The sequence below is a fragment of the Scyliorhinus canicula genome, chromosome 6 (genome assembly GCF_902713615.1).
Source record: "Scyliorhinus canicula chromosome 6, sScyCan1.1, whole genome shotgun sequence".
Classification (NCBI taxonomy): Eukaryota; Metazoa; Chordata; class Chondrichthyes; order Carcharhiniformes; family Scyliorhinidae; genus Scyliorhinus; species Scyliorhinus canicula.
In genome coordinates this window covers 36,783,762-36,798,032 of record NC_052151.1, presented here as the reverse complement: position 1 = coordinate 36,798,032, position 14,271 = coordinate 36,783,762, and the positions used below count along the sequence as shown (strand labels likewise).

The following is a 14,271-nucleotide window of genomic DNA, read 5'->3' as shown; positions in this document are numbered from 1 at the left end:
GGAACAGATCGAAGACGGGACATGGGCTGATGCCCTGGAGAGGGTAAATTCTTCCTCCTCGTGTGCGCGGCTTAGCCTCATCCAATTCAAGGTGCTGCATAGGGCCCACATGACTGGGACGAGGATGAATAGGTTCTTTGGGGGTGAAGATAGGTGTGCCAGGTGCTCGGGGAGTCCAGCGAATCATGCCCATATGTTCTGGGCATGCCCGGCATTGGAGGAGTTCTGGAAGGGGGTGGCGAGGACGGTGTCAAGGGTGGTGGGATCCAGGGTCAAGCCAGGATGGGGACTCGCGATCTTTGGGGTTGGGGTAGAGCCGGGAGTGCAGGAGGCGAAAGAGGCCGGTGTGCTGGCCTTTGCGTCCCTAGTAGCCCGGCGAAGGATTTTGCTACAGTGGAAGGACGCGAGGCCCCCAAGCGTGGAGACCTGAATCAATGACATGGCGGGCTTTATTAAGCTAGAGAAGGTTAAATTCGCCCTGAGAGGATCGGTGCAAGGGTTCTTTAAACGGTGGCAACCTTTCCTCGACTTTCTGGCTCAATGATAGGGTACTGGGACAGTAGCAGCAGCAACCCGGGGTGGGGGGGGGGGGGGGGGGGGTTGGGGGGGGGGGGGGGGGGACGTTGATTATGTTAGCTTATTTTATTTAAATTTGATTTATCTAATTTTAATTTATGGTTAAGTTCTCTTGTTTGGGGGGGGGGGTGGGGGAATGTGATACATGTGATGTTACGGTATGGGGGGAATTGTGGGTGTTATGGGGCTGTTAGTTGCATATTACTGCTTTTTGCTATACTTTTTGTTATATTTTCTGCAAAAAATTCCAATAAAAAAAAATAAAGAAAAGTGAGTGTTTGAGCTACAAGTTGAGATATTGACTCAACACTTTGTCAAAGAGGTCAGTTTCAAGCAGAGTCTTAGAAACAGAAAGAGTTGTGGATGGGATCAAGAAGGGAAATTCAAACCATGGGGTTGAGATAACTGAAGGCTGCTCCAAAAATGGTGGAGCAATGGAAGGTGAGATGATGAGAAACAGAAGTCAAAGGATCAGAGAATTGAAAAAAGGGCTGCAACACTGCTACAAAAATGGGGGTAAAGCCACGATGCCATCTGCATTTAAGTGGATAGAGAATGAGAGTTGGGTGCAGGATGACCAGGACAATATTAAAATAATTGAATCTGGAGGTGGCAAAGAAATTGTTGAAGGTTTTAGCAGATGAGGATTTAAAAAATTATTTCATGAGATATGGGTGTCGCTAGCAAAGCCATCGTTTGTTCCTTGTCTCTAATTGACCTTGAACTGAGTGGCCTACTAGGTCATTGCTGAGGGCAATTAAGAGCCAACCACATTACTGTGGGTCTTGAATCACATGTAGGCTACGTAAGGATGACAGATTTCTTTCACTAAAGGACATTAGTGAAAAAGATAGGTTTTTACAACAATCGACTGTGGTTGTCATGGCCACATTACGAAGACTAGCTTTATTAATTGAGCTCAAAGTCCACCAGCTGCCATGGTAGGATTTGAACCCATGTCCTCAGACTATTAGTTTAGGCCTCTGGATTACTGGTTCAGTGACATTACCGCTATGCTAGTCTCCCCAAAGGTGTAGTTGGGCAATGTAACGGAGGTAGAAATTGGCAGTCTACATAATGGAAAGCAATTGGAATCGCAGCTTGAAGTCCAATAGGACACTGAGTTTGTAAGCACCTGGTTCCGCCTCAGAAATGGCGGGTGTGGGTGTGACAATCTTTGACCTGGAAGCAGGAATAATAAGAAACATTTGTAATTCCTTTAAAATGTTTGTGGAATTAAATGTTTGAAAAGGACATTTAAGAGTTTGAGCATCAGTTGTAAAGGGTTCAATTGGAATTTTCTTGGCAACCTGGCGACCCTTAACATGGAAACAGACAACAGAAGGGAGATTAAGTCATGGAAGCCATGTTGCCAGTCTTGCATGACACAATGGAGAGCTGGTAACAGAAGGCAATCAACACACAGGTGCAGATAAAAATAAAGCAGAAAAGGAACACAATTTGTGTGAGGAGAAGCCAACAAAGCTCTCTGTGAAAAGGTCAGTTTTCTGTTTTGCGGTAAGAAGAAAAATAGAATTCCAGAAACTCCAGAAGGAATGTATAGGGCGGCACGGTGGTGCAGTGGTTAGCACTGCTGCCTCACGGCACCGAGGACTCGGGTTTGATCCCGGCCCCAGATCACTGTCCATGTGGAGTTGCACATTCTGCCCATGTCTGCCTGGGCACTAAGGGCCAAAAAAATGTTAAAAGTTAAATGTAGCCCTTTTCTTGGCTAGGTCTTGACTCATGACTTGGTATAATCTGATAGAGGGCCTTCCCACATAAAATCCCAGAGCTCTCTTGCCCATCGAAGCACCGTCTCCTTAAAGCTGTGAAACCTTGCGATTACTGCATGAGGAGGATTTCCGGAGCGAGGGTCGAAGTGAATGGTGGGCTCGGTCAAATTCTTGGCAGGAAAATGGAAGTACGTTCTTACCTACCATTCAGTGGAACGGGCCTTTGATACCCTCCGGTAATTCCACAACATGAAAATTTTGCCTTCTGGATCTGTTCTCCAGGTTGTTCAGCTTGAATGTTAATGCTCTGTTATCCTTGATCATAACGGCAAGGTCTGACTCCAAGGAGGTGATCCTGTCGCTATGGTCAGACAATGCAGTCTCTATGCATCTGAACGAATGTGGGGGGCAAGGTCTCCTCGATTGATCTCTTAAGATCCGAAGTCAAACATTGTCGATATTTCTCCAGCTGAACTGCCAAAACTTTGCTTTTTTTAAAAAAATATTTTTATTAAGGTATATAAAATTTTTTAATAAAAATAACATTGACAATTACATCAACATGGTATAATAAACATTTCCCCCCACATCTCAATCTTCACACACCCCAACCATAAAACAACAATCCGGCCCTTGGAATTCTGCTTCTGTTGACATTTTAATTTTTCCCGAGAAAGTCGACGAACGGCTGCCACCTCCGTGTGAACCCTACCATTGACCCTCTTACGGCGAACTTTATTTTCTCGAGAATGAGAAACCCAGCCATGTCACTAACCCAGGTCTCTACACTCGGGGACTTTGAGTCCCGCCACATTAACAAGATCCGTCACCAGGCTACCAGGGAGGCAACGGCCAAGACGTCAGCCTCTTTCGCCCCCTGGCTCTTCCGACACTCCAAAGATCGCTATCTCCGGACTCGGCACCACCCGTGTTTTTAGTACCGTGGACATTGCCTTAGCAAAACCCAAAACCCTCTAAGCTTCGGTCATGCCCAAAACATGTGGACATGATTTGCGGGGCTTCCCGCGCACCTATCCTCAACCCAGAAGAACTTACTCATCCGAGCCACTGTCATGTGTGCCCGGTGGACTACCTTAAATTGTATCAGGCTAAGCCTGGTGCATGATGAGGATTAACCCTGCTTAGGGCATCTGCCCATAGACCCGCCTCTATTTCTCCTCCTAACTCGTCCTCCCACTTGCCCTTAAGCTCCTCCACCTGAGTTTCCTCCGCCTCCAAAAGCTCCTGGTAAATATCTGAAACATTCCCCTCTCCCACCCAGGTACTGGAGACTACTTGTCCTGTACCCCCATGGCGGCAGCAGCAAAAAGGCCAGCGCCTGTTTTCTCAGGAAGTCTCGCACCTGCAAATACCTAAACCCATTCCCTGCTGGCAATTCAAATTTATCCTCCAAGGCTTTCAAGCTGGGGAAGCTCCCATCTATAAACAGATCCCCCATCCTTCTAATTCCTGCCCTTTGCCAACTCCAGAACCCACCATCTAGCCTACCCGGTACAAACCTGTGGTTATTATAAATCGGGGTCCAAATCGATGCTCCCTCCACTCTCTTATATCTCCTCCATTGCCCCCAGAGTCTCAGAGCTACCACCACCACCGGACTTGTGGAGTATCGGTCCGACGAGAATGGAAGACGTGCCGTTATCAGTGCTCCCAAACTGGAGTCTTTGCATAATGCCACCTCCATCCGCTCCCATGCCGACCCCTCCCCCACTATCCACTTCCTAATCATGGCTATATTAGCTGCTCAGTAGTAATTGCAGATGTTCGGCAGCACCAACCCATCCTCCCCCTGACTGCGCTCCAGCAAAACGTTCTTCACTCGCGGGGTTTTATCCGCCCACACAAAGCCCAAAAGAACCTTATTCACCTGCTTGAAAAAGGCCTTTGGGATGAAGATGGGGAGGCACTGAAAGACAAACAGAAATCTGGGGAGGACTGTCATTTTGACGGTCTGTACCCTCCCCGTCAGTGATAGTGAGAGCATGTCCCACCTGTTAAAGTCCCCTTCCATTTGTTTTACTAAACGGGATAGGTTTAACTTTTGCAGTGCCTCCCATTCCCGGGCCACCTGGATTCCCAGATATCGAAAGCTCTTCCCTACCATTCTAAGCAGCAGCTCTCCCAGTCTCTTCTCCTGTCCTCTTGCCTGGATCGCCATTTTCAATTTATACCCTGAAAAATTGCCAAATTCCCCCAGGATTCGCATTACTTCCCCATCCCCTCCAACGGGTCAGAAATATACAAGAGCAGATCATCTGTGTAAAGCAAGACCCTGTGCTCCAACCCCAACCCCCCCCCCCCACCCCCCCCGAACCAACCCTTTCCAGTTCCTAGAGGCTCTTAACACCATGGCCAATGGCTCTATGGCCAGAGCAAACAGTAACGGGGAGAGGGGGCACCCTTGCCTCGTCCCTCAGTGTAGTTTAAAGTATCCCGACCTCAGCTGGTTCGTACGCACACTCGCTACTGGTGCCTGATAGAGCAACCTCACCCAGTCAATAAAACCCTCACCAAACCCAAACCTTCCCAGCGCCTCCCATAGGTAATTCCACTCCACCCGATCAAAAGCCTTCTCTGCATCCATCGCTACCACCACTTCCACCTTCTTTCCTTCGGCATCATAATAACATTAAAAGCCTTCAAACGTTGGCCTTGAGTTGCCTGCCCTTGACAAATCCCATCTGGTCTTCCCCTATCACCCCGGGACACAGTTCTCTATCCTTGTTGCCAATATTTTAGCCAGCAGTTTGGCGTCCACATTCAGTAGAGAAATTGGCCTGTATGACCCGCATTGCTCCGTATCCTTCTCTCATTTCAGGATCAATGAAATAGAGGCCTGCGATATTGTTGGGGGGAGAACTTTCTTCTCTCTTGTTTCATTAAATGTCCTCACCAGCAGTGGGCTCAATATCTCTGAGAACGTCTTATAGAATTCCACCGGGTAGCCGTCAGACCCCAGGGCCTTGCCCGACTGCATGCCTTCCAGCCCCTTGATTATTTCCTCAATCGCAAATGGGGCTCCCAGCCCTTCCACCAGATCCTCATCTACCCTCGGGAACCTCAACTGATCCAAAAACTGCCTCATTCCCTCCACCCCAGCCGGGGGTTCCGACTCGTATAATTTACTATAGAAGTCCTTAAACACCTCGTTTAACCCCGCTGGGTCCAGGACAGTATTCCTGCCTCTACTCTTTACTTTACCTATCTCCCTGGCTGCCTCCCTTTTCCTGAGCTGGTGCGCCAACATTCTGCTTGCCTTTTTCCCATACTCATAAATCGCCCCTCTTGCCTTCTTCAACTGTTCCACCACTTTCCCTGTGATCAACAGCCCAAACTCTGCCTGTAACCTCCGCCGCTTCCTCAGTAGCCCTGCGTCAGGGGCCTCCGAGTATCTTCTTTCCTGCTGGAGTATCTCCTCCACCAATCTATCCCTCTCAGCCCGTTCCGCGTTTTCTCTGTGGGCCTGCATCGAGATTAATTCCCCTCTGACCACTGCCTTCAGAGCTTCCGAAACCGTCGCTGCGGAGACCTCCCCCATATCATTTGTTTCCAGGTAGTTAACTCGGCCACAGATCGCTTTGTCCGCCAGCAACCGCACATCCAGTCTCCACAGCAGGCGTTGCCCTCTCTCCACACTACCCCATAGATCCATGCTGGGCATGATCCGACACTGCGATTGCCGAGTATTCAGTATCCAGCACCTCCGCTATTAGCGCCCCGCTCAGAACAAAAACGTTGATGCGAGAGTATGTCTTGTGGACATGTGAGAAAAAGGAAAACTCCTTCGCCCCTCACTGTGCAAACCTCCATGGGTCTACTCCACCCCGTCTGTTCCAGAAACCCATTCAATTCCTTTGCTGTAGCCTGACCTGGATTTTGACTGGTCCAATTCCGGATCAATGACTGTGTTAAAGTCTTCTCCCTTGATCAGGTTGTGTGACTCCAAGTCTGGGATCTTACCTAACACCCGCCTCATAAATTCCACATTGTCTCAATTCGGAGCATATATGTTCACGAGTACCACTCACCATTATGTACCTACCCCACTTGTCTAACACGATTCTCCCTGCCTCGAATGCCACTTGTTTGTTGATCAAGCTCGCTATCCCCTGGTCTTTGAGTCCAACCCTGAGTGGAATATTTGGCTGACCAACGAGCCATCACCCTTTTTAGGCCAGCCTCTAGCTTGCGCCTTCCGCCTCCTCGAGCCCCCGCTCGGGCAGTCGCCGTTCCCGACCTCCGATTTTGTCCCCTAGTAACTGTTCCTCCCCTGTCAGCAAAGCAGCTCCCCTCCCTTCTCCCTTCCCCCTAGCAACAATACTAGAAACCCAATCCCCAATTCAAGCTCCAGCTTAACACCTGCTCACCCCCCACTGCGCTTCCGAGAGTCAGCTGACCCAGCCCCTGGCACCAAGCAGTCTGTCTCCCCATTGTTCTCTCCCCTCTCCCCCCGCATGGACAAACATTTTAAAAGCATCACATTTCCCAGTAAACAAACAGCAGAAAAAACAGTGAAGAAATAGCCACTTTGAAAAATAATCACCCAGAAAGCAGAACCAACCCCAAAGTCCACCCCACCTCTAACAAGCTCCCTGCAAGACAAAGTTACCTTTAGCCATCCAAACAGCCCCTTATTACACATAGCACTACTTATGTTTATACAACCCAGAACAACAAATCGCCACCACAGTACTTCTCCAAGGCTTCAGTGTCTTTTAATTCGCCTCCAGCCTCTTTTCTTTAATACAAGTCCATACTTCGTCTGGGGTTTCAAAGTATATGTCCCGTTCCTCATGTGTGCCCCACAGACGGGCTGGGTACAGCATCCCAAACTTCAGCCTCTTCTTAAAGAGGGCCGTTTTTGCCCGATTAAACCCAGCTCGCCTCTTGGCCAGATCTGTACCCAGGTCCTGATAAATGCGCAGCTCACAGTTCTCACATTTGCTATTCCATTTCTTGTTCAGAAAATGGTGAAAGCGTACCACCATGGCCCTCGGCGGCCCGTTCGCTCGGGGCTTTTTCGCGAGGGCTCTGTACGCTCTATCCACTTCCAGGGGCCGAGGGAATGCCGCAGCCCCCATCAACTTCTCCAGCATGTGCGTCACATAAGTCCTCACATCCCATCCCTTACTGCCTTCAGGGAGGCCGACAATTCTAAGATTCTGCCTCCTGGACCTGTTCTCCAGATCCTACAGCTTCTCCTGCATTCTTTTCTGGCGGTCGTTCATCATCTTCACCTTGGTCTCCAGCACGGTTATGTACTCCTTGTGCTTGGACACCTTTTTCTCCACCTCCTGGATCACTCTCTCATGCGTCTCTTCATTCTGCATAACTTGATTAATCGAAGTCTTAATCGTGTCCAGCGTTTCCTTCTTCAGTTTGGCGAAGCAATCTTCGAAAAACTTCACCAGCTATTCCGTCAACACCAGCTATTCCGTCGACCACTGTGCCATCTCCCCCCGGCCCTTGCTCTCCGCCATGCTTCTCACGTTACCAGCTCTGCTCGCGTCTTCCTTATAGGACTTTGTCTTCTCACACGGCCATTTCTGGTCCAATTCTCCATATACCGGAGGGGGATTTCTCCTTAGTGTCTCATTCTTCACCGATTTATCCCATAAAATCCGGAAAAAACCGGGGGAGAAAGATCCAAAAGTCCGTCACAGGCGGGAGCTATCAAATGTGTGATCTACTCCTCCATGGCTGCCACCGGAAGCCCGGCAAACTTTGCTGAGTCCTTCGGCCATTAGTAGAGTGGCTGGAGAAGAAGTTGTCGTCGCCATCTTACCTCCAGTTGATCTGTGGGAGGCTTCAGAGTCTGCCGTCGAAATTTGGATCGATTCTTTTCCGGCTTCGTTTCCCCTGGGCATCGCAGGGATGAGGAAATTCTGCCCAGTAAATTTCCAGTCTTTTTCTGGGAAGTACAAGATCTGTGGCACTGGGACAAAGTTTTAAAAGTCCTGTTTCCAGTGGGAGTCACCTCATGCGTATCGTCCCTCACATCGGAAATCCCATATTCACAGAAAATGTACTGACTATCTAAAGCCCTTTTCCAAACTCCCCTTCTAGCTACCCCTTCTCTCTACACATACACACACAAACAAACAACACAGAGTGGGAAAGGGTGATTGAGAGGTAAAGGAAATATTAGTAAAGTAAAAGGGTAAAGGATTCTTGATTCAGATGGATGTCTTCCAGTTAGTTTCTTTCTCAAGGTTAGGCCTTTAGTTGGATACTTTTTTTTCCTTCAGCTTGTAATGATCTTCACTGCAGACTCACAGAGACAGCAGGCAACCAGCAGCAGAGGGAGAGATCCTCTTCTTTCCAGGTTGCCACTGGTTGCCAGTTAGCCAATCGAACCAACATCCTCCAAAATCAATTCCTACGATTCACTCGGCACCAAAGAGTCTGGTTTCTCCTGTCCAGAATACACTGTCCTGGCAAGTACTTCTGCTGAAAGACATATTCCAATTATGGGTCCACAGACAAAAAATAATAAAGGAAAAGAAATGAGAATAAAGGAAATAAAGAGGAAGGCACAGTGGCACAGTGGTTAGCACTGCTGCTTCACAGCACCAGGGACCTGGGATCAGTTCTGGCCTGGGTGACGGTCTGTGTGGAGTTTGCACGTTCTCCCCGTGTCTGCGTGGGTTTCCTCCGGGTGCTCCGGTTTCCTCCCACAGTCCAAAGATGTGCAGGGTTAGCTGGATTGGCCACACTAAATTGCCTCTTAGTTTCCCAAAATGTGCAGGTTAGGTGGACTTATGGCAATAGGGCGAAGGAATGGGCCTAGGTAGGGTGCTCTTTAGGAGGGTTGTGCAAACCTGATAGGCCGAATGATCTCGTTCTGCATTGTAGTGATTCTATTCTATTCTATTCTTTTTTTAAAAAATAATTTATATTCACATTTTCACAAAATATTGATAACAGAAAATACTAAGAACAGAACCCCCCCCCCCCCCCCCCCCCCCCCCCCGCCCCGCCCCGTGTATACAAAAGAGAAAAATAAATTAACGCCCGTCCTTAGCAAAGAACCAATATACCCGTCCCTTCAACCCAAAACAAAGAGATGACCCCCCCCCACCCCGGGTTGCTGCTGCTGCTGACCCTTTTTTTTTACCGTTCTGCCAGAAAGTCTAGGAATGGTTGGCACCTCCTGGAAAACCCCTGCACTGATCCCCTTAGGGCGAATTTCACCCTCTCCAATTTCATATTTTCTATTCTATTCTATGATTCTTACATAGGACATAGAACATACAGTGCAGAAGGAGGCCATTCAGCCCATCGAGTCTGCACCGACCCACTTAAGCTATCACTTCCCCCCTATCCCCGATTTTGGTCACTAAGGGCAATTTATCATGGCCAATCCACCTAACCTGCACGTCTTCGACTGTGGGAGGAAACCTGAATGCCCGGAGGAAACCCCCTGCAGACACTGGGTAGAGAACGTGCAGGCTCCGCACAGACAGTGACCCAGCGGGGAATCGAACCTGGGACCCTGGCACCCGCTCAATTGGTACATAATCCACAAACGTTCACTCCCTCCACCACCGTCGTACAGTGGCACAGTGTGTATCATCTACAAGATGCACTTGGAACTCGCAAAGGCTTCTTCCAAACCCAAGACCGTCACCATCTAAAACCAAACAAGCAGAAGACAGATTTTTTAAAAAAAAATTTTTGTGTTACTTTATCAGAGTTACAAAGCCAGAGCTCAGAGTGTGGACAGGGGCAAACCCCTAATCCAGCTCCTTGCCTGCTCCAAAAACCAATTCAGATTGAATCCAATTCATGGTCCCTACCACATCCAGGCATTTTTGGCTAAGATCATTTTAACCAAAAGGCCGAGAAGCGATGCGGGGCAGAAGATACATGGGAACACCACCACATGGAAGCGCCCCTCCAAACCACACACCATCCTGACTTGAAAACATACCTTCACTGTTGCTGGGTCAAAATTTTGGCACTCCTCCCGAAAGCACTTTGGGTGTGCTTACATCACTCCGATTGCAGTGGTTCAAGAAGGTAGATCACTACCACTTACTCAAGGGCAATGAGGGATGGGCAATAAATGTTAACCTCCCTGGCGATGCCTGTAAATTAATGGAAAAAATAACGTGCTGGATTCTCCTTTCCTGCCAACGGAGGACACGTGGTGTTTCGCGACGGGAAAATCGGCATGAACCCCTCACCGATTCTGGTCCCGGTGAGGGGTTAGCACTGGCGCCGCGTGAAACATCCGCGGATGAAGTGGAGAATCGCCAGGTCCCGGGCCGCACATGCACAGGGCTGACGAACTGCATACGCCTACACCCTCACCGGTTGTGCCGGAAAACATGACGCTGGCCGCGGTGGACTGCTTACCCAACCCCGCAGCCTACTTCATAGCCACCCACTATCGCTCCCCCTATCCCTAGCAGAAGACCCCTACCTCCGGCCGAATGTGGCGGTGCTGGACATTGTTCTCAGCCGGCATGCCAGGCTCATGACTGCTGGGACCACACATGGCCCGTGCCTTTGTGAACTCGGTCCATCGGACATGGAGCACTGCGGGTAGGCCAGCTGATGTCGCGCCATTGACGTTGCGACTGCGTGCGGCGTGCGTCCCGATGATGCCGATTTGGAGGCGGAGCATCGCAAGCCAGTGTCGGAAGCCATTTTCCGCCCAATCGCTAATCCCGGTTTCGCCGTTGGGCTGCGGAGAATTCCGCCCAACATGTTTCTCACTCATGGTAATGTGGCTCAAAATTAAGGCCATTCTCCCGCCCAGCCTCAATTTTGGTGGGCATATGACAGCTCAGTCTGAGGGTGGGTGGGGAGGGAGAACCATAATTGAGCAGAGTTGAATCTCAGGCAGGAAGTTGGGGGGGGGGGTGTGCCCTCCATCAGAAGCCCCCTTCTGACTAGAGGCGCTCTTCCCTTAATGTCCAGTGACACCCAGATCCTGGCTTATCCCCCGAGACCCTCATTGCCCCCCCCCAACCATCCATTCCGTATCCTCCCCGCCCTGGGACCCCTGCCATTTACCTCACCTCCAGTTCCTGGCACTGAGTTCCAGGCAGCTCAGTGCAGTGTCTCCTCTGGCCAGGGCAGCTCTACCTGGAGGGACTGGAGAGCTGCTCAGCAATCAGATTGGGGTGAGTGAGAGTGGAAGTTCAGCCTTATGCCAATCAACACTTGTTGGAGTTTTATATAGCATTGGGCCTGCTGGAGTCAACAGGGCCATCCTGAAAATTCAGGATCAGTGGACTGTTAATGAGGAACAGTGAATACAATTTCTGCAATGGAGTGTAACTAACGAATACAGCAAAATAAGAACAGTATTCGGAATGGTAGCATAGTGGTTAACACTGTTGCTTCCCGGGTTCAATTTCCGGCTTGGGTTGCTGTTGGTGCGGAGTCTGCACGTTCTCCCTGTGTCTGCGTAGGTTTCCTCCCACAAGTCCCAAAAGACTTGCAGGTTAGGTAATTTGAACATTCTGAATTCTCTCTTTGTGTACCCCAACAGGCACCGGAGTGTGGCGACTTGGGGTTTTTCACAGTAACTTCATTGCAGTGTTAATGCAAGTCTACTTGTGACACTAATAAAGATTATTATTAGATTGACAGTCACTAGCCTTGAATTTATTTCTCCAATTAACTATAAAGTGGAAAGTTTGCAGAAATAGGAGATGGTTTTGCATTGTTGAACAAAGACATCCAATCTGGCCTCAAGGATTTAAGTGGCAGGATGCATCAGCAGAACTACAGTGTACGGAGTCAGCAACAATCAAATCTACAAGGTACATTCAGTGTCACAGAGCCCAAGCACAATCTTGTTCCAGGGCTTTCTAAGATTTTGAGCCCTCCCTTCAGATAATTTATGTTAAAATATCCTGGTTAAACAGAATGCTCTCAATACAAAGTCCGAAATTACATCCTTCACCCCTCTTGCACCTCATTCCCTTGGGTGTGACTCCTCCCTCCAATATTGAATGTGGAGATGCCGGCGTTCGACTGGGGTGAGCACAGTAAGAAGTCTTACAACACCAGGTTAAAGTCCAACAGGTTTGTTTCAAACACTCGCTTTCGGAGCACTGCTCCTTCCTTCAATATTGAAGGAATAGAAGTCCTTATGATTAATATAATTCGTCAGGTTGATTAACCGCACTCAACCATATAAATGCTGTCTATCTATCACACCGTAGATGCTGGCAAGTCAGAAATAGCAATACATTTTTGCCGTCTGTAACTGCCCTCAGGATTCATAGATAATGGATGAACTCACTAGTTTTCTTGAACTGTCACTTGCTGCACCAAGATGGATTGTGCTCAGGTTATTTCTAACAAAATCATCCTTAAAGGTAAAGAAACATGAAATTGTTAATAGAAATTTACGGTTCTGCAGCTGCGACACTCAAAGGAAGCAAAATAGGATGTAATTTATATGTGTTTTTCAGGAGTAATGCAGCATCTATTAAGAAAAATTCAGGAGCAATGCAGTGTAATCTTCCTCTATTTGTGCATGATTCCTTTCTGCTCCTGGTCAGATATACTCAGAGCCTGCTCCTCTTACTGCTTACCTATTCAGTGCAGGGATCTTGAAACAGGTAGAAGTTCCTTTATTTATGTATGTTATACCTCATTAACACTTAAGTAGATTGGATCCGTTTCCCTTCAATTAGCTTGGTGTTTTTGTCTCCTGACAGAAGTAGGTTATATTTATACAACACAATGAAACGTTCAAAGGCACTTTCCAAGTGTAACACTGAGCCACATCAGGAGATACTGGTGGGCCTGAATTTCCTCCGAGTATAAGTAAGAGTTGGATTGCCACTTCACTCCTAGTTTCTTACCCAAAATCTTTCTCACCTAACCTTCCAACTCAGGCTGGGAGAGATATGAGTAGCGCAGCATGTCCCCGAGCTTAGTGTTGAGTGCAGCTCTAGTAGAAGCAAGGAGGCCATGACCCCTTGTTTAGTGACATTAGCTGCCATGTGCCAGCTAAGTTATAGGTCTCGCCAGGTTTTAAATCTTTGACAGGCCAGACTTCTTACTGTAAGAAGGTAGGATGTGGGGGTGGGGGAATTGAGGTGGGTTTGGGCCTTGGGTGGGATCGAGGTGAGGGGGGAATTGGACCTCGAGAGGGAGTTGGGTCAGCCTCGGTAGGGGTGTCAGATCGGGTTTGGTTTCGCGGAGTTGGGGTGAGAGTCCGGTATGGTAGGGGGAATGAGAGTCATGCCTGAGGGAACAGGAGATGTGGTCAGAGTTAGGCCTGGCGGGGGATTGAAAGTGCCCTGTGGGGATGGGAGAATCGCTTGGGTTGTGGAGTTCCAGTTGGTGGGATGTAATCCCTTGTGTGGGTAGGGACTCCTGTGGGCAGTGGGTACTTGGGGGAGGATTGGGGGAAACCCATAAGGGGCTAGGGGTATGGGGGAGTCCTGGGGGGTGCATTTGGATCTATGCCAAAGAAACCCAGAGATTAAAATATGTTTTAATTGATATTATGTGAATTAAATCACATTTTTGGATGGTTCCCAATGCAGGGTAAATGCCCAGGGGATGTTTGCGCTTCCAGGCAATTGCCATGAAAACCTTACCTGTGAATATCTGGAGGGGTTTCCCAGTGCATCTTTGTGGTCCTCCCTCTCGCCACCACACACACACACAATATGACATGCTCAGAGGTTACAATCCATTCAGTCATATAACCAAAAGCATGAGCGAAGATGGAGATGTTAAGTAGTGTTGTAAAGGAGGAAGGCAAGATAAAGAGGTAGAGGAGCGTATCCTAAAGTTTGAGACAACTGAAGGCATGGCCACTAATGATGGAGCAATTAAAATTGGGAACATACAAAAGGCCAGAATTTGAGGGGCGCAGGTATCTCAGAGGGCTGTGAAGTTGGAGGAGATGCACAAAGAGTTGAGGTTGTGTAAGGATTTGAAACAGGGATGAGAATTT

General features: G+C 48.6%; 1 protein-coding gene and 1 long non-coding RNA gene across 6 annotated transcripts in view; one reads left to right on the top strand and one right to left on the bottom strand.

The window, feature by feature from the left end:
* LOC119967096 (probable L-cysteine desulfhydrase, chloroplastic) overlaps positions 1 to 14,271 on the top strand; it is a 244,358-nt gene that overhangs the window by 73,304 nt on the left and 156,783 nt on the right. The window lies entirely within an intron of this gene.
* LOC119967098 lies at positions 2,212 to 13,335 on the bottom strand. The gene is made up of 3 exons (XR_005460917.1): positions 12,598 to 13,335; positions 10,267 to 10,423; positions 2,212 to 2,800 (listed from the first exon to the last, which is right to left on the bottom strand). It is a non-coding gene; the product is annotated as an uncharacterized LOC119967098 (long non-coding RNA).